General features: G+C 30.9%; 2 long non-coding RNA genes across 2 annotated transcripts; both read left to right on the forward strand.

Annotated features, from left to right (window-relative positions):
• Positions 1 to 8,211: 8,211 nt before the first annotated feature.
• Positions 8,212 to 8,563, forward strand: LOC135120106 (uncharacterized). The gene is made up of 3 exons (XR_010278502.1): positions 8,212 to 8,262; positions 8,328 to 8,421; positions 8,484 to 8,563. It is a non-coding gene; the product is annotated as an uncharacterized LOC135120106 (long non-coding RNA).
• Positions 8,564 to 9,205: 642 nt separating this feature from the next.
• LOC135120105 (uncharacterized) lies at positions 9,206 to 9,540 on the forward strand. Its single transcript, XR_010278501.1, has 3 exons — positions 9,206 to 9,279; positions 9,343 to 9,420; positions 9,469 to 9,540. It is a non-coding gene; the product is annotated as an uncharacterized LOC135120105 (long non-coding RNA).
• Positions 9,541 to 25,440: the final 15,900 nt, after the last annotated feature.

A 25,440-nucleotide genomic window follows, 5' to 3' on the forward strand; every position in this document is an offset into this window, starting at 1 on the left:
GGCTTCTGACTACAGCAAGACAAATAAAACTTTACAAAAGTTACGAATTTTGTAGAACCCTATCTATGGTCCTCCAATATTTAGAACTATATTGGAATTTTGTCGTTTTAAGAGCCTTTTAAGGTAAATCAGCTTTAAATATTAAAGTACAACTACAGAACCAAGAAGTTAGCACCACTACGTAGTTTATAAGATTAAAATGTATAAAGTTTTAAAATCATCGCACTTTTAATGGTAACTTTACTGTCAAAGAGCAGTTAGTATCATTACCCGGTTTGTATTCGTTTAGACAATACATGCGTGTCAAGCTAACTCAAATAATATTGGCATGAAAATATGAGGGCTATGCGATTCTTAATTTCATAGCTTCTATACGGTATTTCATATATATAAAAGGGAAATTAATGGTTTTAAGACTAAAACAATTATATTATCATTCAACTCGCAATGTATATGTGTTGATTATTCTTACTGAATTTAGAGTAGCTTCGTCGGTATTATCAAAAGAACTACCACTTGCTGGTACTCTAAGAAACGTCAAAAGAATCATTCTGGCTAGAATCTTTATTAATAAAACCAGAAAAAAAATCTTCTATATAGGTTTTAAAGAGTCATGTAGTTAGTTTTTTACGTACTTAAATAGAAAAAAGCTGCAATACTTTTTTTAACCAAGCATTTGACCCTGGCAATATTAGAACATTAAAGAAAAACAGAAATAATACTTTATTACAAGGCCACTAAGCATGCGTTTACGTCTTAAAAAAACAAATTGTCGGTTGTCCACCTTTTAAATATTATAGACTGCTGCAGTATGCTGCGTATGTGGTTTGAACAAAATTAGGTCCTAGCTAAAATGGTAAGAAATTGAAAAAAGAATTTTTTATAGAAAACCCTCGCAGAAAATCTGAGTTTTCCACATTGAACGAAGCAAGAAAACTGGCGGTTTTCACAAGACAACAACAAACGCAGTGAACAAATCTGTAAACATTCAGTCAATAGAAGAATATATCAATTGAGTGACGAAGAACAACCCAAGAAAAATACATCTCTCCTACAAAATATGTTAAAATGCGAAAGCACGTTATGATATATGCAAAACTAGAAGTGCAACGAATATTTCCTAAGACGTCTGGTATTTAAAAATGTAAGATATATATTAAAAAAATTCAAATACATCTCAAAATTTTTTATATTTTATTATATTAGACTAGGAGTAATAATAGCAATATTAAAAAATAGGTTCCATTAAGATATAGCTAAAAGTTATCGGACAAGGCTAGTTGTGTGATAATTATGTTAGATAATAAACACCAAATAATAATTTTTTGCTACCATTCTTTATAGTGGTGATTAATTTTGTCCGAGCTAGGCGTTGCAGCAATATGCCAATGCTCGTAAGCTTTACTAATTTTTTAAGCCTTCTTGTTTGCTTCTGTGTTCTTATTTATAGGTTGGGATCGTTTACACTATTTATTAATAACTTTTTAACTTGGTTTTAATGGTTTATTGGGACAAGTTTTGTTGGGAACGGTAAGCCGTCACCAATGAAATATTTTATCTTATTGCCCACATGACATCTTTGCTCACGATTTTAAATCAAACCTCTTTTGTTTTTCGATTAAACACCCTAAGAGAGTTTTTACAACAAATCGGTTCCATTAATTCTTTTTTTCCTAACAATTTTTCAGCATCATAGCCGATATTAGAAACTTTAAGAAAGCTTTAGTGACCAGATTCGATTTTTAGTTATTTTTCACTTAGTTGATTGTATTCCATTAATGACCAGACGACAGCTTTACCTTTCTAATTGTTACGCTATACTTACTTTAAGTTCATTAAATTTAGTAGATACATATGCTCCAGAGTACAAAAGATTTTAATATTTTTAAAGACACCTCCTACATCACGGTTTCTGTTCAAAAATTAAGGTCGTACTTATTATTGAAATATTCGAGACGTAAATTCTAGTTTAATAATATTTTTTTTAAGACTTTCCTTGCTTGTTACCCCTACAACTTGTACTTTTTAAAGTTTACTTAAAAACTTAGTGATAAAAAGCATGAGGAAATCAGTTACTCCTATAGTTTTAAGTCTGTTAAAACCTGAAGAAATTATTTACTCACTCTTAACCCACTTTGAAGGAAAGTGTCCTTATAGAAGCTAGTATCAATGTTGTTGGTCTTACTTTTTTTAAGATGTTACCTTTATAGGCTGGCCCCTATTGAGAGAGAGAGAAAACCCTGTCTATATATATATTAATTAAATAGGTAGCAGTGGTAGAATGGGGATAAAAGCTTAAACGTCTGGTTCGGTAAGTATAATTGCAGTATTTTTCAGCGCCAAACCAGAAATGTACAAATAGTAAAAGGTATGCGTTAAATTTTTGTTATTCAACTATCATTATAAAAACTTTAGTAAACATAACAAAAATAAAAAGTTATTGCCGTTCTTTACAGTCTAAAACAATTAGTTAGCTTTTTTTTAACCAAAACTTATTTCACAGACTAAAACTTCAAGACGCTAATATAATAAAACGGTTACCGGTCAATTTTAATACAATTAATTAACACACGTTTATAGCTGTATTTTAGTTATAACCCCAAAAACTTCCTTACAAAGTTATAAAAAGAGTGTAGTATACAAAACGCAGCAAATTGATAGTTTTTTGTACTAACGCAAGAAGAGAATATGACTAAGATGATATTCTGCATATTAAAATTGTACACCATTATTAATTTCTAACAAAAACTTTATTATTTTTTGGATAATTTCAAAATTTGTTGAAAGCTCAAGTCTAGCTGTCTTAGTTACAGTAACTATAATAAACTAGCTTTTTCCATTTTGGTAATGAAGAGAACATTAAATTAGCGCTTAAAACGCTTTATTATTTTTTCCCATTAAATTTCTTTCTATGAAGATATAATTGAGAGCAGTTTATTAATTGGCGCTAAAGCTAATTAACTAATATTCTACAAAGATAAAAAAAAAAGCAGTAAAAGATATGGTTTGGTAATTATTCAATGAGAAAATTAGGCATGTTAAATTGCTTATCACAACTTTTGAAGATAAACTTTAAATAGAAATTTTAAGATCCGACTCCATCCCTTCTAGGTTACGCTCCCTCGACGAAACATTTTTATTAGGTTACGTGATTAGTTAACCGTTTTGCTCAATCATTTAAAAGTATATACACCGTTTTGCACGCTCGAGGAGAAACTCAAGTTGTGTTTATTTTCTTCATGATCTGGGTACTTCTTTCCCGCTACGAGGTCCCCTTCTGGTCTGTTATTTCATATGATCTGTTTAGTATGTTCTAGGGATCTGTTGTTCTGTTAGTGGTTTTTTAGTCTGTCCGTCTTGCTGTTCTTCTATACTATCTGTTCCTTTTAATGTCTCGCATTTTATGAAGTTGGTTCTTTATCTATTGAATATTATTTTCATACACCACGCCCACTAATCAAAAGTAATTACAGAAGCTACCTTACAGAGATTATATACCTCCATAACGCACCCAAACCACTCCTTTTTGGAAATTATTACTTTTCGGAAGTTTCTTTATTAAAGAAGAAAAATGGGCTTTCACAAGTTATAACCAACTAAAAAAACTAAAACCTAATTTTTTTTAAATTGAGGGTTTCCCAAAGGCTCCTAACCTTCAAAAATTCCCATGGAAATATAAAATGTTATGCAGATTCAAAAATAAAATAAACATTACCTTCTTTTTTTTGTGTTTAGAGGTAACATTAAACCCCAGGAGGCTACATAATTAAAGTTTATTAACAATGCATGGTGGGATCAAGTCTGATAAATAAAGTGTTCATACTACGTGAAATGTTACCGCATGCGATCTTAATTTTATGCCCATATATCGTGTATGTCTGCTTGGTGTATCACTTAACTTAACATAGTATATAATAAGGTTTTTTTTATTATTCTTGATCCTTTTTCAAACCCGACCTCTCTGTAGACTTATAATATATCTGCTAAGGATTTCCTTTTTTATAAGTAAGTTTTTAAAAACAAAAGTTCATTTAGTAGTTTTTTCCTGCTAAAATAATGAAGTATACGATTTTTGATTTGTTGACGCGAAAATTTCTTATTAAAACATAGTACAAGAAAGAAAAAGAAGCACATAAGATGCAACGAGAAGACGTTGCTATTACCCAACCGGATTGACTCTATTTACAATCTTTATAATAGCTGCTGTAAAAAAATATAAGGGTGTGTTTTTCTCAATAACGTCGGTACGCGCGTTAATTATTTATATCATTGCAAAATTAATTTATTAAAAAAAAAGGAATATGATTAATTATGATACCAAATTTGACTGGATCCTCTAATTTATTTTTAGAAATAAATACCACGTCTTTTTCTCCTTTCCGATTGAAAAAAGTCAAATCCCGGGAAACTTGGTGGCTATTGAGTTGGGTGTCACGGAGGCCGCTAATACGTACTGCGCTTTCCCCTAAAAATTTCAGACGATTATACCCCTCCTGTAAACTTACGGGCGCCCACTTGCTTATGAGAACGAGATTATTAGAGGTTTATTCCAACACTTTTTTTGGGCTCTGATAAAGTACGTGTCTGTACATATCTTAAAGTTTATATCATTTTTCCAACTCTCGTGTATACTTGCTCGGCGCGAGACAACAATTTGTCTACTTCTGCGTCTTGAACCCTCTACTGTATGTGAAAAATTAAAGGTGTTTCGCCGAGCGTATCAGCTGGTGCAGTAGCATCGGGTGCATTTTCAACTATTTCAGGTGTGTATTGGATGCAGTAGGGACACATCCTGGATTCGCCAGGGGAGAGCATGGGTCCATCAGTGGATACTTCCTCAGCACTAAGTTTTAACACTATCCGATTCCTGTATATTCCACAAACGTACGACACTTGTCGTGTCAAGTGTTACTGAGGCAGTAAGTACGGCATCCGAGTTTGCGGGTGAATTTTCAGTCCAAAAACTTATAAAACCTATATTAACGTAGGAGTTAATTAAATTACCTGTCTTAAAAAAATTGATGAACTGAAAGGAGCTTTTCGCTGTTATTAAAAAGACTGCAGAAGGTTACCAGTTGGGCCAAACCTCCCTCTAGGAAATTGCTTGATTTTTTAAAACTAATTTAAAATAACTAATGCAATTTTATGAGTATTTAAGTAAATTTTTTAAGACTATTTTATATCTAATTTTCGAAATGTAAAAAAAACTACTTTTAATTAAAATTTTTTTTTAATGTTAAAGCGGCTATAACTCTTTTTTATCTAATACTAACTGTGCCTTTGTAAGTATATACTAGGACTAACTTATCCGTTGTTTATGTTTAAAATCCTAGCCATACCATATAATACTTTTTGCATTCGAATTGTAAGGCTACTTTACCGGTTAATTAATATATATAGGCAAACTTACAATATGTAGAAGTAAAACTTCATTTAGAGATAGCACAACCTGTAAGTAAGAGGGACTTAGCTTTTAGTAATCAACTATTAAAGTCAAGTTTCCTTTTGCCATGTAAATAGAGTTAGTTTGGTGTAAGTAATAGTTTTTTTATTCACACAATTGTTGGTGCTTGGAGATATTCGTGGTTATTAAATAGTCACGCACGTAAAGTAACTATTGTTAGATTTCTCACCATGCTAAACAGTGAACGCCCATCTTAAAAGGGCAGGAAGTCATTTATTAAGGTATCGAGTTCTAACAACTATTATACGAAAGTTTGACAAAAAAACATATACCCTCACTATAAATTAGATTCCACTTCCTACCTTAAAATTGTAATTTTTTTTTGGAAAAAGAATGCTAATCTCCTGACAGGCACAACTAAATGACGGGTCAGTTCATGCCTGTCGTATACCCTTTAGTTATTAATATATGCCTTTTTGCAACATTAAAATTGGGTTTTTTGGCCTTTAATGTAGTGTTTGTTAAACTAAATTGTTGCAGGAGATTCTTTTTGGGGGCTGAATCCTCTATATTAAGCAAAGTTTAGTTGTATGAACATAACATGCATGAACTTAACGAGTTTGAGTATCACAGCTTACATAAGGGGATATGCAACCACAAAAAAGTATTAAATTAACTAATTACAGCCTAAATTATGAAGACCTAATAAAAATTAATTGTATATATGATGCTTAACTAAGATCATAATATAGTGTGTCATTTTTCTTCTAATTAAGACTAACTAACAAAAAACTACTTGTTTTTTGTTTCTTCGCTCCCTATTTTAATAAACAGCATCTATTCAGAGAGTTGTACTACGTCAGTTAAGAATTAACTTTAGAGTAAATTTGATAAAAAGCGTTATGTCAAATATTTTCTCGTCATCTCAAAATTGCTGTACACCTTATAGGATTATAGATTGTCTATTATATATCAAATATATCACATTCTAACGTATTATCTCTTTATGAATGCGAAAATAATTTTTTAGTATTGTTTATGTATAAAAGTGGATGCCCACCTTAACAAGGCCACTGTGTGGTAGGGTGAAGAAAAACCCCAGTACTTTAATTTGACTAAAAGTATAGAAAGGATGATGAATTTTTACGTAGTATCTTTATTAATCTAAAACGTTTGAGCTTCGATTGCATCCCTGCAATGATTCTTTATTCTTCGCCACTCTTCAAGTCTTCCCATAAAGCATGTAACTTCTACATAACCCTTTCTTCTGTTCTGATGCTATAGATACCAATTAAATAACGAAAAACCTAATAACTTTTATTATTATTATTATTACTAGAGCTTAGAAAAACCATAACTTTTAATGTGTGATGGAATTAAAATTAACATTTTTAAGCTGATAAATTTACGGCAGTCCAGCTCCTTAACTGAAAAATCTCACAGCCATTGAAGAAATTGAAGAGGGCGAGGATATTGTAGCACCCCACTCTAACTCTGGCGAAATGCTTAGGAGACTTTTTCATTGGGGCCCATTAGTTATTTTGGTTATAATGTTGTTAAATTTTAGTATAACAAGTTAGTAATTAACCAAAGTTATTTTATAAAAGTAATATGTTATATTATTAATAGTTCACGTTCACTTACCTTTGGGAAATTCTAAAGTTCCTTCGTTTCTTTTCATTTGCTATGTCGTATGTGTCACTCTGTTAGTTATTTGCTTTCTTTTGTCAGTTTTAACTGATCCAGGCTCTATTCCAAGTGAGTTTGTATGAAAAATTATTATATTATAAATATTAGATATTTAATAATGCCATCACACCTTTTAAAGAAATTTAAATCGTTGGCTTTTGACTCTAAGTTACCATATTGTCACCATTGTGAAAGTTACAAACCGCCTCGCGCGCATCATTGTAAACGTTGTTTAAGGTAATTTGTTAAGCTTTTTAGTGTATAAAAAATTAAAAAATTTTAGCTTAATTTTTAACTTTTTATTATAAAGTAAGTTATTAAAACTACCTAATTTTTTTTAAAATGTTTTACTGATAGGTGCAATTTAAAAATGGATCACCATTGCCCCGTAAAATCTCTTATAATTTCCCAAAGTTTATATCTTAATTATTTATACTGGTTATTTTGTAGTGGATTAATAACTGCGTGGGTTTTCAAAATCAAAAAGTGTTTATACTTTTTTTGTGGTACTCAATGCTTGCAACTTTTCAGAGGTTATGGAATTCTTAAAAAACGTTTATGTTTATAGTCCTTTTATTAAGTGTTTTACTACTTTTTTGATTTCCCAAGTTTTAAAAAAACTAGTTGATCTATTTGTTGAAATAAACTGAAGCTCTTTTGAAAATAAACTCCTAAATAACCTTCTTTTACTGTCACTTATTGCATAACACCACTTATAGCGTACTGATTTCTTTTAAGTATCTTTACTTCGATTTTAATGTTGAAGTTGATGCCAAACTTCTTTTCAGCTTTATGAATTTAATTTCCTCCGGTGCCTCGTGCCACTTTTTCTGCTTTCACATTTGTTAAATTAATTCTCTATACCATTTATTTAGGCTCTCTGTGTATTCTGCTTTCATTAACTTTTTATTCCGAATTTTTAAAAGTTCTTCAAAATAAAACTGAAATTGAAAAATGGATCTGTAAAAAAGTTATTAGCTACAATACTTCATAAACTTCTTTGTAAAATTGAAAAGTTGTTATGCCAATTTTTCAAGTTGAATAACTATTATTCTTTACTATAAGTTAGAAGACCTTATTTCCTTATCACTGTTAATAATTATTGAACTATACGGTAGGCAGAGCATAGAAGATTAATTTCAAATAGAAAAATTGAAGATTCTATTCCTGTACGTAGTTGTTTCTTTACAATTAGACTAAACGTTTATTAAAATTCGCACTTTTATGGACTCAGTCCTTTGAATTTCCGTACGACCTGACTAGGCGCGCTAACTTTAGAACCATAATGGGCCCTTCTAGAACGTGTTTACTGCCTACGAGAGTGCTAGGTTTACTGCGCCGCTATATTCTAATAAACATTCAGTGTATATCTCCCTATTTTCTTACAAAGGTGACGGTGTTACATTCCCTCTACGTAAAGGAACAGATCCATATGCTTTGACCAGAGAGCATCTTGCACAGAAAAGGGTTTTAATTAGTCTATACATGTAACTGTTACCCTTCCCTAATTTTTTTGGTGGCTCCCAACATTGATAAAATCTTTATTTTTATAGAAAATTTTATACCCAATAGTTTAAAAATTTTAGTTATTGTTTTAATAAAAGTAGCGGAGTATTTATATTAATAGTAAATAACATTAAATAATGTACAGTTTATCAATATATGGGTTTAGTTAAGCGTGTACAACATTCCGAAACTAAAAACTTTAAAAAAGAACATACTAGATAAATCTTATGTTTCCAGAACGATATTATACTTAATTAATCTGATTTAATACCAAATTAAGTTATCTTTAGTCCTTTTTTTGTTCTCGAAACTTTAAATTCGGCTTCTATCATTGATCTTGTTTTTAATGACGTCATTCTTTTTCTTTATTTATTTTAATTCTCAATTGGCTATCTCTATAGTAAATTTTGGGGTATTGTTTTATCATATGGTATCAGTTATCTATTATTATAGCAAGTTAAACTTGCACCTTATTTTAAAAGTAGCTTAGTAATACGAACTTTTGAATCCATAAATGTCCCTATGTTTGGAGGTTCAAGCTTGAAGACTATCTGCGTTATAACTTGCTTTAACAGGAAAAACGCCTTTTATACAAAAGCTCTACCGTTGTTAATTCATACAAGGGTACTCATTTCCCTACTGAATTTGGATTGTGTACCTTCCTTCATTCCCCTTTATGTGTAAAAATGTTATAGAAATTTTTGTTAGTTTTAGTGTGGTTTACGTTGGCTTTAACGTTTTAGGAAAATTTGCTCTATGTTAACGTTGGCGATAGAATTGACATATCTGCAAGCAGATCTTACTGGGTTTACGTTGAGAAGGTTCCCTTTTTTTGTTTTGTGAGGAGAGTAAATAATTTTTTTTTATAGACTTACGACAAAAAGTACGAAAAGATATTAAATGAAAAGGAAAGAATGCTAAAAAAGGGATGGATTCCTCGGGCTTGCATAATCCTTAAACTATAAGCAGTCAATAATTCTTGTACATATATTAAAAACTTTTAATGAAAGCATAACCTTAGTATTAAACTTCGATTGTACGTAAAGTATATATAATAAAAAAATTATTTCGAATCGTTAAAAAAAAAACTATTTCACCTTCTTACACGTGTTTATAATAAGTGGATATTATTCAAGGGAGTGCCCATGTGATTAAATAAATTTGGCTTGCGCATCCGCTGCAGATTTTTTCTTTTTGCTTAATGTACGGTTGGGTAGTGTCTATAATAATCAAATAAATTTACAGTGCTTTCTGGAACTTCAACTTTCTTATATTATATCACTATTTTCTATAATATACAAGTTTTCGAGGACTTACAACCTTTGGAATCACAACACATGCGCAACTTAACTTTTACTGGTGACTAGATTTACCACTTTTTTGTTTTGTTGGGTTCCTGCCTAATCCGTTTGAACGTAAAACTCAAACTTACCAGAGATTGTTTCAGAGACCGAGCCTGTTCTTTAGGGTCAAATTTCCATAGACTTACTCTTGCAAATTAAACCTAGGCGACCAAATGATAAATATAGTAACCGGTAACCTAAAAGGGATTAGAAGGTGCAGGAAATCATTCCATTAACGTATTGCATTAGGACGCAATACGTTAATGCCACGGCGTCGTTAAGAAGGAAACAGAAAAGAAAGAAAGTAGGACACTCCTTAGCTCAACTTTAACTTATATTCTGGTCAAAAATTTTTGCAATGGTAATAAAAAATATACTAAAATTATATATTTAATAGAATAAATTAAATTAAAACGAGTAATATACTTATAAATAGCACCACACATTTATTCAGAAAGGCATGCCATTCGGCGAGAGAGTGGGGGGCCATCATTGACGCTAAACTTGAACTTTTTATCCTTTACTTTCTACTAGAAGCAAACTCATAGGAAAACAAGTGAACGCTTATATGTACTATCCAGGCAAGCCTAAAGTATGCATCTGCTGCTGGGACCTACGCCTCTCGGCAATGGTCCCTTCGAACTTCAGTTGAGACAAACAAAGTATTACGGCTTATATCGGGCTTATCGTTAATTTGTGCAAAACGACGATCCATACAAAAACCTTCAGTTAAAAAAAATACATAAATTATAAATATTGTTTTCCTCAAAGTTTAAGCGCATGACTACAAATTTTTAAACTTACGCTTTTATCACTTACGAAGATCTTACTCAGCCTAACAACTGAAAACTAAAAGAGGAGTCAGTTACGAATCATGGGTCGGGGCACGCTATCGCCAACCACATAAACAAATTTTGTTGAATTTATTATATATATCAAAAACTAGCGGTAAAAAGGTAAAATATATTATACATAAAATTACATCTAATTTGTAAGCTAGCATTTTTAGAGAGCTCGTAAATTAACTGTTTTTTTTTAACCGATTGAGCACCATTAAAAAAAAAATTAATATAAAATAAAAAGGCAAAGGATGTAACACTCGGCCCTATACTTTCCTCTTTTCAAGCCCTTGCCCTCAGATCATTCTGCTTAATCATTTTAAACTTTTTCTCACGTTTATATGCGCACTTAAACTAACTTGAGTTTCGTTTATTCTCTTCAGGGGCGGGGGCGTCCCTTAACCTCTTTTCTGTATATATATATATAAATACTATTTATTATTGATAATTAACTTTTGGTACAACGCCCTTCCATCTTCTTAGAAGTAACAACCTCTCTTGATTAGTTTACACAGGAGGTATATTCAAACCGCTTGAGGCGTGATTAGGACTGAAAGACCATAGGGGTGTTCAAACCCTCACAACAAAAAGAAGTGGAAGCTTACCCAAAAAGAGCAGAAATCGCTTATAAAGTTATTAAGTCCTTAATTAACCCTTCAACTAATAAGAATATATTCATACGTTTTGTAAACTGTGTTATCGGACAGTCTAGAGTTTGTTATATAGCTCAAACTTCTTTTTAACATGGTAGCTCTCAAAGGAAGGGTCTTTATTTGGAGCTTCCTCACGCTCGAGGCAAATAAATCGGGTACCTTCATCTCCTTTTTAAGCCCACAGTTTACATAGAGGGTATATATATTCTTACCAGTTGATAGGTTAAAGAGAACATATTGATTCCATTTTCTAATATACAGTTCATCAACTATTTTTCACATTCATATAAATTTAATATTTCATGGATATTGCGAATTCGCATATAAGTGCATCGAACTCTTAATCTGTTATATACGCCGTGTCAAATAGTGGACACCCACTCTTTAGAACGCAGGAAATGATTTATTATAATATTAATTTTACCCCAGGGACCTATACTCAGGGTGAAGTTACGACTACAACTATTTCTAAATTCCGTCAAGCATCTGGAAATAAGGAATAAATAAAAGAGTGTGGTTGCCGAGGATTCGTTAAAAGTTTTATATTATATTTTAACTTTATAAATGCTGACTCGCAATGTCTGTGCTATGTTACAGCTAAACTATTTACTCGTAGAGTTATAAAAAGTATATAGTTCATTAGTATTAACTTGGTATTACATATATATACATATATATAACTATCAAGCAAGGAGTAGCCCACAGAGTTAAGAGGCAAAGAACATACGCAGGAGCACTAAAGAGAACTATGAATTCTATAATTATATTAAAAGTAGGTGTGCTATAGTCAAATATATAACTTTTTCAACTGCTTAATACTTATTTTCTTTGTAGTTTATGAACGGGAGCGAAGGTTAATGACAAGAACAATCTATTAAAACTTTTTATGTGGCGCTCGCCTGCTATATCCAATTGAGCACTACAAGGGTAGTGCACATTATTAATGCTCGTGGATCTCTATGCAGAAAGTAATTTTTACATATCTCAGACATTCTGGATTCTTTCTTAAACGTAGACAACATTTATGAAAGTGGTCACTTTTAATACACTATAAATAAACTAACTTTGCTTAATATATATATATTAATTAAAAAAATGCTTAAAAAAATTATATATGAAAAAAAAAGATCTTTTCGCTTTATTGAAAATTTATGTAGCTCTTTTATTTAAGCAAAAAAATTGTTGGTGCTACACTATAAATTTAGTAAGATTCTTCCCTTCTTTTTTTGAATTTTTCTATAAAAAAATTCAGTCTGGCTTTATATCGAGAACCTCGTTATCATCTTTAGAGTACTTGTTAATAATTTTTCCATTTTGCTATAAATTAGAACATTTTTTAATTAGTATAATAAATAATTCATTAGTATTAAATTTTACTTTCCGCCAATAATATCCACCTCTCGTGCCCGAGTAAAATGCATTAAAAGCTATGTAAGTATTATATATGATTGAGCTTAAACTTTTAATAGCTGTTATGCTTATACGTAACCCCGAGCTTTTTAGATACTTATCTTTTAAGAAGGTAAAAAGAAGGTTTCTGTGGCGTGGGTTTCATCAGTTTATCCAAAATAACGAGAGCAGACTTTGACAAATATAAGAAAGGGTTTCTGAGTTAAAAAAAAACTCACTTTCAATCTGGTGGTAGTCCCTTTCCGTGAAGAGTTCCACCTATTTATAAAGAGCCAATGAGTTTTTAGGGTCTCTCTTTAGCAAACTATTAAGGCTGATTTCGCTAGAAAAGCCTTTTCTTGTGCAATTCGCAAAGCATTTTCAGCTATGCACACTGGCAGTTGAGCGTGATATGTCTGTTTATAAAAAAGATTCAGCAAAAAATTTTATACTTTTTTTTTATTATAAAGACAGTTTTAATTTGTAGGCTTCCTCATATAAAGTTTAATAATCATGAAAAAAAAAATTTTTTTAATAATTAAAGTTTAGCTATAAAAGCAGCGCTATAAAAGAGTGTCACTAAAGTTAAGACAAAGTTTATTAAGGAATAAACACCGTCCCAAGATAACAATAAAGCACTGAACTGGCGTATTTATTTTCAGTGGCCCTTTTAAAATGTTGTTCGGAGCCGAATAATTCTCCTTTTGAAAGTAAACCAATCCAAGGCCGTATCTACCAAAAAGTAACGATAATCATAATTAGTTGACTTCCATTTAAGCGAATTATTATTTTTATTATTATTGGAAAAACTTTCGCCTAAAACTTTTTGTATTATGTTCCTATTGCTAAAGGGTCTAAACTGACACTAGAATAATGAAAAAAGGCTCTCAGTAACTCAAATTAAGATGAATTTAAAATCTTTTAATTCTTAAAAGGTGAGAAATCATTTTATTTTTAGGACACTTCCCACCCGCCGCCTCGTTCGAGGACCCAACCAGGCGAACGGCCGGCTGAAAATTCGTGACTGCCTTCGAGAGGTCGTCCACTACGACATATTCGTGCCCGAGAAGAGTATATGCGTAAGCAAAGTTCGGGTTTAACTTTTTATATGAAAAATAATAAAAAAAGGTAAAAAAAAACTTTTGAAGAACCACATATACATGTATTGCTCTTTTCATAAACTTCAAAGCTGCTCCGTGGTCTCTCTGCATACTGAAGCAGTTTCCTACCTGCAGTAGACAACCGTACACGCGTTTTTTAACAAAAAAGTAGCCGCACCGCGCACCACGCTTCTGCAGAAAACTTATCCAGCGCCACCAGGCCTCTCGTCGAAAAAGTGATACCCTTCTTTTTCTGGAGATGCCAGAGAACCGTCGAATAGACGTCCAGTCCTTCCATTTAATAGGGCGTCAGTCTCCGCACTTCCGCATAGGCGTTCCGCCTATAACAAGTTATAGACATATAACTGAAAAAAATACACGTGATAGGGAAACTTAGTAGACTACACGTGCGCCTTGGCGACTTTGGAGAGTATAAATCCGGAGATGTACTGCGAGGCGGGTAGTTTTTGAAATATATTAATAGCCTATTCGAGACAGTAAAAGCCGAGATTCAACGTCCTCTCAGAGTTAATAGAAAGGGAGTAAAAAGGAGAAGAGTAATAATAAGTGAATACCCTTCAACAATCACCTGAAGAAAAACTTCCAACGAGTCGACCACAACGCCGGAAACCTCTGAGTTACACGGTGAACCCCGTGGTGTGGAGTATTAATAGTAGTACTAATACTTTTCCTATAGATTTGGTTGTCGTTTTATTTTTATATTATCATGCATGAACGAACAACTGTCCAAAAGAAAGTTTCGGGGGCTTTAGTTTCCGAAACAGTTAAAAAGTAGTTATGAAAGTTTATTATTACTAGTAATTTTATTTTTTAAAAAAATCGTATAAACTTTAATAATATTTTTAAATTATAATTAAAATAAAAATAAGAAAAGCCGTTTAAAAATATATTAATTTTGATATAAAGTTGGATTATAAATATTTATTATAAGTTTCGAATAAAAACTTAAAAACTGACTGTTTTAGCTGGGGAAAAATAAGTTTATTGGCTACTTGTTAGTGAATCAGATGCAATATATATAATGAACCAAATTCACCCGTCCACTGTAAAAGGCGCTTTATTTATTTTTGATTGGCTGCAAGGAAACTTTGTGCAAAAAAAAAACTTTTAGATTACTTTTTTTAAAACTTTTATTATATGAAAATTTAAAAAAAAAAAAAAAAGTGTACTCTTAATATATTTTTTACCTTTTTACTGTTTTTAAATTAATTTTTTATTATAATTTTTCAACAATATTCACTTTCCATATAATATAAAGAAAAATTAACTTTATCAATAAATTTTTATTCTATTTTCAAAATTTTTTAGTTGTAACCGATTAAAAAATTTTAATAATTTTCATTTAGTATTTTTTAATTTTATTATAACATTTACGTTTTGTACTTTTTTTTTATTTATAAATATAAAAAGTATTTATTTAGAATTTGTTTAATCTTTCGTTTCATAATATTCATATATATTAAAATGTATTTAAAGTTACTAAAAGCTAAATTTTATTGGTCTTTTGAAATGTTATACTTTCTAAAAACAAGTTTACCGAAATTATGAAAGACTCTGAGGAGGAAGTGCCAAAAAGTGTTATATTAAACAAAGAATATTATAAATTTAAGTACTGCTATATATTAAATATTGACGCCATTATAGGAGTGTTTAACTTTGAAGAACTGGAGGGGTTAATACTCTTTGATATAACTTTATATATTTTTAAACAGAGCGTCAGAAACTAAACCGAAATAGTGGAAATAGATGGTAATTTTATCAAGGTTAAAAATTTGGCTTCTTGTTTGGTGGCCACAACTTCTACAGGGATCGGTTACTTGGAAGTTTTTTATATAAGCAAGGATAGGGCTCTCTCCTTGATAATGAAATTAAAGATTTATTCCATTTTTTTTGCTGAATTTAAAAAATTGTGGCTGAAGTTAATAAGCCTTTTCAATTTTAACTGCTGAAAGCATGGTTATTGATGTTAAAAAAGAATTAAGGGGAAGATATATAAAAGTTGTTTCAGATTTACAATAACTTTGCTAAAAAATAAATAAATTAACTGGTTTTTTTTTTGCTTCAAAGCTACGATAATAAAAAGTGGTTAAGTTCTAAGACGAGTTGGAGTTTATTAGCAAAATTAATCGTTATGTTAACCTTCAATCTTTTACGTGCCTAAAATTGTATTTTTCCATCGAAAATTTTGGATCTAAAGATGAAGTAATTTTAATTGATAAGGCTTTTCTTTCACAAGAAAATAATATACTAAAATAATAGGCCTTTCTGAGGCCCCCCAAAGGTTAGGGCTTGGCACTTTTTAAGTGTCTATTTAATTTTTTTCTAATAAATGAAAAGGTATAAAAATTTTATTTTCAAGGGGCTAACATTAAAAACGAGGACCAAAGTAGCTTTACTTGAAAATGAGGATACCCATTTACCATATTTGGCACGATTACCAAAAATTAAAAGGTGTCTAATTTTTTTTTAGCGTACTGTTTTTTGTAGTCTGACATCCTTCCGTGTAAAGTGCTTTAAGAAAAGATGGTTGTGCCTTTGCCTTAGAGGTTTAATAGCCAGTTTTGCTTCGATACTAACTTCTAATTACTTTACGTATTACTCTCACTTAACTATTTAACTATTATATAAACCTTGAGCTCAAGATAACTTTAAACAGTACTGAGTTAATTTTTTTTTTATAAATTGCTTATTCTTTTTACCCTTTGAACTTTGACTATATACAGAAAAATAAAATATTTTTGGCTTGATAAGCGCTAATAAAATACGTCAAGCTCTGACTCTGTTTGAACATTTTTCTTCTTAAAAGACTAACTATAATTTTGATACCTTGGTTGTAATGAATTTCATGGTTATTAAATAGCTAAACTTTTAACTTTAACAGCTCCACTATTTTGTAAACTTTTTGATATGCACAATTTTAATACTCCTTCAGGGTTCGGTTCAAAGATTGAAGTCCAGGAAGATAAAATGTTTATTATTAGATTTAAGTTTTTATTAGTAAATATGATAATTTTTTTGATTTTAACGGCCCTAGGAAGCAATCTCTATTTATTTTACAGACAATTAAAGGATGCTCTTTTGTGTGTATGGTTTCAGTGTGTAAGATCTAATAGATCGTATGTAAACAGAACTTTTCAAATAGATCTACTTAAACTATGATCGCCATAGCTTAGACAAGTGAACTGTTTTGCTAAAGAAGCCCTGCTTTAAGCTTTGACGATTCCTATCATAAAAATAAAATTATATGCTTTATTTCAGTTACCTTTAAGCAAGTGCAAGGGATGCTTTCTCTTGCACCGTTTTCAAAGAATTATATTAGCAATAACTAAGGTTCATAGTTGACAGCTTTTAGTTGTTTAGGAGTTTATTATTAAGAGAAACCAATTCAAACTTTTTTTAAGATGTTACTGCAAAAAACAAAGAGATAAAGATATGCTAATGGCACCCTATTTAGATAGCCCTAAAAGTGATAACTAACGCCAACTGAACTTTATATTAGATAAAAAAAAGTATATATAAATAACTTGCTACAAATTAATTTACCAAATATATACGTTGTTGTAGACCCAAAAAAAACGATAGTGGCCGAGGCATTAGAATGGCAGGGTATTAATTAATAATAGAATGTCTTTTTTATCGTATGAAGAGATGTCCTTATTGTACTCCTGATTTTCATCCTCCAACTCCATACTAGAAATTAAGATAACCTTCTGAGGTTACTATGACCGTTTGTGTTATTTTGTGTTCAGTTTTAGGCTCCGTGATGGATTATGTTTGTTCTTCCTCTTTTGTCAAGTGCGTGAGATATTTTGTTTTTGGGGTAGAAAATTGTATCTTTGTTACCAAACTCATAACTTTTTGTCACTTTACTTTCTACTTTTTGTTGTTGTTTTAGTTATTGTCTTTTAAGACGCTATTGTTTATGTTATATATATTGAGTTTGAATATAATCTTTTTGAGCTTGTCCTCTAATTTCATAATAAGACCACTAGGGTAAGCTGTCCAAGCTAGTTATTTATTCCTTGTTATTTTAAAAGTTTTTATTAGTATTATTATTAATTTTTACTGTGTCCTTGGTGTAGAAGGGCTAGAAGTGTTTAACGAAGAGCCTACCGTGTCAGAAATTATATAATTCTTTTACTTCTCGGTGTCATATTTCGTGTTTACGTCCAGAGGGACTGAAATGACTTTAGTTAGTCTCTATTATCGCAAGTAAATTTCCAGAAGGTTTTTCATGTAATAAAGTATTTGTTGCTATTACATTACGATCACGGGTTGTTGCTGCATTTATAAAATAAATGTTTTTATAGCAAGGATGTCCCTTTATCAGAGTAATTCGGTTTATATGTATGTTTTAAATATTCATCAGTGGAGTCCGTAAGTTTTGAGAGTAGTATATATCCCAATGCTCAATCATCGGACCTTTCTTTTATAATTATTGTCGTACACTTAAAATTTGCGAACTAAGGAGGGTATGATCCTAATGTCGGTATATTTTGTTTACCTGCTACCATTTTAAAGTTAAGATACTGAAAACGTATTCGTTTAGTTACTTTTTCCCACTAAAACATAAAGAGCATATAAAGTTTGGGTTAGTCAAATACTTTGATACAAAAGCACTCTAAAACGCATATTTGGCTTAAAATAATGAACCCTAAAACTTACAGGTTAAAGATTAATTACATTTACAAAGTTAGTAAATGTTTAACCATAAATTGTATAAAAACCTAACCACTTTTACAAGTCTGCTATGCGCAATTCAAGTTGAGAGCTTTAATATTGACAATATATCGACGGACCTTTGCTCAACGGAATATATAATAGCAGGCATATCGAAATTTAAGCATGGTCCCGCTTTCTTATTTCATTCAAGTAAATCCTGAGCTTTTGATTAGTTTAAAAATACCAAAAATTATCTTAAACATTAAAAGATTACACAACCCTACCCTAGAGGACCAAAATAAGTCTGTTTTTCGCGTAAGCCATGGAGGCTATTCTTCTGCGTCCCACATCGTCATTGTGCAAGTGAAAGAAAGTAGACTCATCCGTCCGGTGGTCATGATGTTACCCTCTATAACTCACGTCTTCATTTTGTCTGAAGCTACTGCAACTCCACTGTGTCACTGAAATGGTTAAATTACTCTTAGATAGCTAATGTGTGTATGATACCTTAATCGGTTCGTCTTAATGAGGTAATTTAATTTTTTAAGAAAAAAATTTTTATATGTATATTTTCTAACGGTTATTTTTGGTACGTACAAAAATCCTTTATTTGCAAACATACTGAAAGCTAAAGAATTTTGAACCCATTTAAATTTTTAACATTAATGAGTTTGATCACTCCAAGACATAACTTAGTACCTTGGCACAGACATTTGGTTAATATAACACAAACTTTTCAATATTTACTTTTTTTATTTTGGTAGTTTATAGTGAGGCTTTTTTATTATTCTATCAGATTTTAGCATTGTTAATGATTTATTAATTTGTAGAAATTTATACTAAATGGAATTAAATTAATAAAAATTAATAAAAATAAATTATTAAAAATAAATTAAAATGAAATATAATATAATAACTAACATTTATAAAAAAAACTGAATTAACTTTTAAAACTTAAAATATACCAAGCTTTAAAGATAAACATAATTGAAAAAATATAAATTAATGAAATTTACCTAACTGAAATTAAATGAAACTAGTTAAATTTAGGTAGAAGCACTCAAATATAAAAAATTATTTTAAGATATAAAATATAAATTATTAAAATATATAAATTATAAAAATATAAATAACCTTTATTTTTTAATTTAACATTTTTGCAAAAAACGCGTTTTGTCAAAAGAGTGCCTATATATAAAATATTTAAGGAGCTTTTTGAACCTTACTTTCTGGTACTAGTACAATAAGATAAGTACAATAACAAATTAAACATGAGAATGAACTAGAAAATTTTTAGCTAAATTTAATAAGATAAGCTTTATACAAAATAATTTAAATAAGCTTAAACACTAAATGTAACAAAATTAATATAATTTATCAGTTAAATTCACTAATAAAAAAAAAAAATACTAAAAATTTGCTTTTGTCAATTTAGTGCTATTACCTCTAATATTTAAGCTCGTTTAGCATTTGTACTTCCTTTAACTTAATAAACTATCGCCAATCCGCGGTCTAAATAAAGATTATCGTAAAAGCGGCCGAAAAAGATCGGTCCTATGTTAGCACTAACAAAAATGTCAAAAATAAAATTAATCAAAAAAAAACTACTTTCTTAAAAGAGTGCTTCTATCTATACTACCTTGTAGACTTTCTTTACTAGTAATTAGCACTATTATAAATAGAATCTTTGCTTTGTTAGTTATAGTATTAAAGACCGTTTTTTAAAATTCGCGTATCAGGAATACTGATATAAATATTAAAAATATCTTCTAAAACCAGATTTAGCTTCTTCATTATGGATTGCTAAACCTTGTTTTACCATTTACAAAAGTATAGATTTAAAAACTGGTCAACTTGATGCACGCCGAGCCTCAAACCTGTGAGCTGCTATGTAATGGACTAGCAGGTGCCCCTGATATAGTTCAAGTGACTAAAAATTTTAAAAAATTAAGAACTGCGCTAGAGTAAGGAGCTACAACGGTCTAGTTGTGTTTTTCCAAGAATCTTGACTGACAACATGGTGCTACTTAAATAGCTCTAGCATTATCCTACTAGGACTTGTAACCAAACTCGAGGTTCAATAAAAAAAAGTGCGCGATAACTGCTTGTTAACGTCTTCTCTCTATAGTAATGTATCCTGTTTTTGCTCTCACTTATTAATATGTAAGCCAAAGATTTATTAAAACTTATTGTAAGGTCTGATATATATATATATCTTATTAAAACATTAGCAGAGAGCATACTTCCAGGTAGGTTAATATGTTGCACTATATTAGAAAGCCAATTAAAATAAAAATAAAAGAAGGTACAGGTTAAAATAAAAAAAATTTTAATAACAAACGCACCTGCAATGTAGTCGAAAAAAAAAAGTTGTTTTCATCTTTAATTTTTTTAAAATTATTTAAACGCTACAATTTTATCAAATAAAAATTAAGCGTTATGAGGATAATTTTATCGTAAGTTACAAAATTTAGATTATTTTTATTAAGTGGTTTTAACTGAAGGCCCTTAGCACAGGGTATTAAAAAAAAACAAATATGTACATGCTTTCACTTAAAGAAAGATATATATTGGTAATTATTGATCCGCCTTTAATTCTTCATTCTTTAATTTTTAGACCTTCCATAATGACTCTATATTTTTTTCTTTTCATTTTAGCGTTTCTTTCAAAGAGAGTTGTTGCTTTACGTTCTTGTATAAATTTTACAAGTGACCACTTTATGTATGTGAACCGTCTGACTTTATTTTACTATATATTACATAGAAAATGAACGCAAATTAGAATATTTGCAAAGGCTTTACTGTTCATTTTGTTATAACTACTTTGTACAATATTTCGCAATATTCGCCCAGCAAATTTTACAAGTTTCATAACTAAACTAGAGTTCACTCTTCAAGCTGAAAACTTTTACAACATTATTAAAAAAATTAATTTTTTTTCAATATCAACAATATATCATTAATAATAGAGCCATCCGTCGATGTTCATTAACATTTTACCCACCGGATAATCAAATTCTTTCTCCATCCTTAACATCTGTGTAAAACTTTTCATTATAATATTATTTTCAGCCTGTTCTATTATTTATTTCAATAATCTTTTTTTTTTTTTTTTTAATTTTTAATGTAGGCTTTATAAAACATACTTATAAGCTTTGTTTACTATGACTAGATAAGGGCATTTTTTACTTAATTTCATAATAACGCCACAAGTAACCCTGCTTTTTATCATAGGAGCCTTCGGGGAAATAAAATAACTTATCTTTCCTCGGAAGCATTTGCCCATCTTACTTTGCTCACGTCTCTGTAAATGTTATTAACGTCATTTTCATATTACTATGTTTCTAATTATTTTTTTCTCTTTAGCGATTTAGGGGAAAACAAGATTTCTTGGGTTAACAGCTATGTTTTTTCAGACCTTAAGAACCTTGAAGCCTTGTAATTTTATAGTAGCACAGTTTAATCGTTAGCTATCTGGGGATAGTATAACAAAATTTTGAGTAATAAAAACACATCGGAGCAGGGCAGGAGTGAGGTACTCATGTTTTAGCGGATTGGTTTTTCGTAGTGAGGTTTTTCCACCTTGCCTTCGTTAATTATATACATTAGTTTTTTTTTGTAAGCGGTTACTTACTGGTTACTCTTTGTAAAACGCCTAATTAATTATGCTTCTTTTATTATGGTTTATTAATTCCCGAGAAATACCGCTTTTTAACCACGTTATATTTGGAATCTTCCTCACTGCCAACTGGCTATGCCATGTGCTCATACCACGCGGTTTTATAGTACCGTGTGCTCTTCCCGCGAATATAGTCACGTGTTACGCATATGCACGTGTTTTGTCCCGCATTCGATTTTCTCTTTTCTACCCCTCCTTAGAGTGAATATGATAGGTTGATGGCTCCTCCTCTTGTACTCCATCCTATGACACAGTCACATTGCTAATATTCTTTTTAATTAAAGTAATCTACTATTTTTTAGAATTCTTGAAAACAATAAAATAACCTCAATAAGTGATGATGCGTTCAGAAATTTAATAAATTTAAAATATTTGTAAGTTTATTGAATTAAACAGTTTTTTTAATTTTTTATTTTTTAATATTTGTTCATGAAAGAGGCTTACTAAAATTTTTTCCCATAAGAAATTTTATCGAAGTTTATATAATAGTTGCGCGTATTTTAGCATTATTATACAAAGGACTAAGGATAAAACTATTAATTTTATAAATATCATGATTTATTAAATATAGATTAATGCATGCTAACCCTCTCAAATCGATTAAACCCATCTGGTTTAGGAAGCTTGTTAGTCTTCAATATTTGTAAGTGTCTAATATTCTTTTCATCATTTAAGAATTTTTTAATACATCATTGAACAAAAATGCTACTGTTGCATAAATTGTAATTAGTTTTACTTAATTTTGATACATGGCGTACAGAGATCTTTCTGGAACTCGTCTCAAAGTTGTTCCCCCAACCTCTTTTAGCAAACTTAACGCATTGACTTATTTGTAAAATATTCTTAATAATACTATTTATTATTATAAATATTGCCTCCAAAATGAAACTTTTGAAAATTAAAGATAATACAATAGAGATCTGCGGCTTAATAAAATTAAAAATATTGGACATGACGCTTTTAATGAATCTTTAAAGAAGATGTAAGTAATTGTTCGATAAAATTTTGATTTAACTTAACGACTTTAATTGCTACAGTGATATTACGCTCGATCATACTATTCATTGTTGCTCGCGTATTCATTATCAAAATAAGCTTTTATTTTACAACGACCAATGTACTTATAAAGAAAAATTACTATCGGTTAAGAACTTTAACAATGAATCATGCACTAATTGGTTACTAAAAGAACCAACACTGCCAACTCGTTAAGGTAGTGCAGTTTATAAAAAACCTCTGTTACTTTAAATAAAATCAGTACTAGCTTATTTATTGAAACTTCTTACTTTTTTAAGATGAAATTAGAAATAACCATTTTTTTCCTTATCTTTGATAGGGACTTGGTAGGCACATAATGTGTTTTACTTTGAACTACTACCATAATAAATAAAAAAGCTATTTGTAATTAATCTCAATGTCAGTCAAAACGTTATATTAATCATCCTTCTTCTCGACACCACATATTACATGTTTGCCATGTTAACGCTACTTTTATTTCGACTACCCTGCTGGTCATGGTAAGTCAGCTTTAAAGTGTAGTATTATAGTCCGAATTTGTACTGTTAATGATAGTAAAGTATCTCCGAAGATGCTTAAGGTGAAAGTCATTTATTTAATTTAAGGGCGAGTTAGTATTTTAATTGTGTTAGTACAAGGGTTACAAATACACTTTAATTATAAAAGAGGGGTACCATATTTATACATGAAGCCAAAGGGCATAGACGGCATGTCTTTCTAGAATGTATTTATCCTTTATTTTTAAACCCTGGCATACTAATGTCCAAATTTAGAAGCACTTTAAACTATCTAATTTAGCCCTTAGGAGGTTATGGTATTATTTCTCACTGGTGGCTTCTCCCAAAGGGTTATCGTGACTTTCCCAAATAACTGAGGGGTTGCAGAGGCGTATTAGGTCGGGATCAGGGACGTTCACAGGGTATATGCTAGTAAATGACTATATTGGTGAACTGTACTTTCCTAGTACTATATTAGAACGCTACCATTTACGAGAATAAGCACTCTTTAGCTCTCCACAAGGAACTATACAAGTACCCCAGTCGGTCTTGAGCAAAAAAAGTAAGCTAAACCGAGTTAATCTAAGGAACAATTTTCTGAGATAGCTAGAAAGTTTCTCACTATGGTACTAATGCAATTTCAGCATAATAACAGCCTACAGTACTATTTTAGAACTGGTTCCAAGCTGATCCTAAACCTCTAGGGATCGATGCAAAGTGATATTTAATATTACTAATGATAGCAACCCTCGAAGTTCGGAAGGTAATAAGACAAATATAAAATAGTTCAAGAGGACACCACAGGCTTTCAGACGCTGCCTATATACCCAAGATGCAGGCATTGCTACCACTTAGCCTTTAACTACCCAAAGACAAAAGATCAACCTACACTGCTGTTCAAAAAGAAAACGGTTCCGTTAGGCCATAATATCAATGGCGATTTGGTTATGGAAAGACCAGCTCTTAATCTAAAGGGTAAGGTGTAGACCATTTCTAGCCTAATACTAGTGGGCATGATCCTTAATGAACTGAGAAATGGAAAGATCTCAAGTGCTTGTGTTTTCTTATTTTTAAAAGCAAGTTCGTCGACCGTGGCGGATTATTAACCTTAGATTAGACCATTCTTCCCTAGGACCCTCCAAGGAGCACTGTAATCCTGATCAGCACGCTAACGCCATACATGCGTTACAGTGTTTGATCCTTTACTTGGAAATAGAATTATTAATTAGAGAGCCTACCGTATAATTTCAGCGCCAGTCGAGTGAAGCAGTTCGACGTAAGGGGCTATTAACCAGTACCTTTCAGCATAGTAACTACATTTAACGTGCAGTCTTCCGTTGGATGGAAAAGATAACTGACAGGTACCGCGTCCTCGGGGGGAGTTTGAAGTCAGCCATTTGGAACTAGAGGTAGAATCCAACGAAGCATTTTTACTATAGGGCGGAACTTTTTTGGTCGTTTAATAACAGTAACCTGGCGGGGGGTTGAGTGTCTAACGTTGAAGGAAAGCAGGCAGGATAGCTAAGAGCCAGGTTACCCAGATAGAGGCCAACTAGCACGGCCTGAGGTGTAGCCCTAATCTTTCTACCTACATAACTTTAACTTAAGACTGAATAAAATAGTCTAGATCGCTTTGTCTAC

Source organism: Zophobas morio, unplaced genomic scaffold (assembly GCF_036711695.1).
Source record: "Zophobas morio isolate AGI-343-1 ecotype UQ-CSIRO unplaced genomic scaffold, CSIRO_AGI_Zmor_V1 ptg000340l, whole genome shotgun sequence".
Classification (NCBI taxonomy): domain Eukaryota; kingdom Metazoa; phylum Arthropoda; class Insecta; order Coleoptera; family Tenebrionidae; genus Zophobas; species Zophobas morio.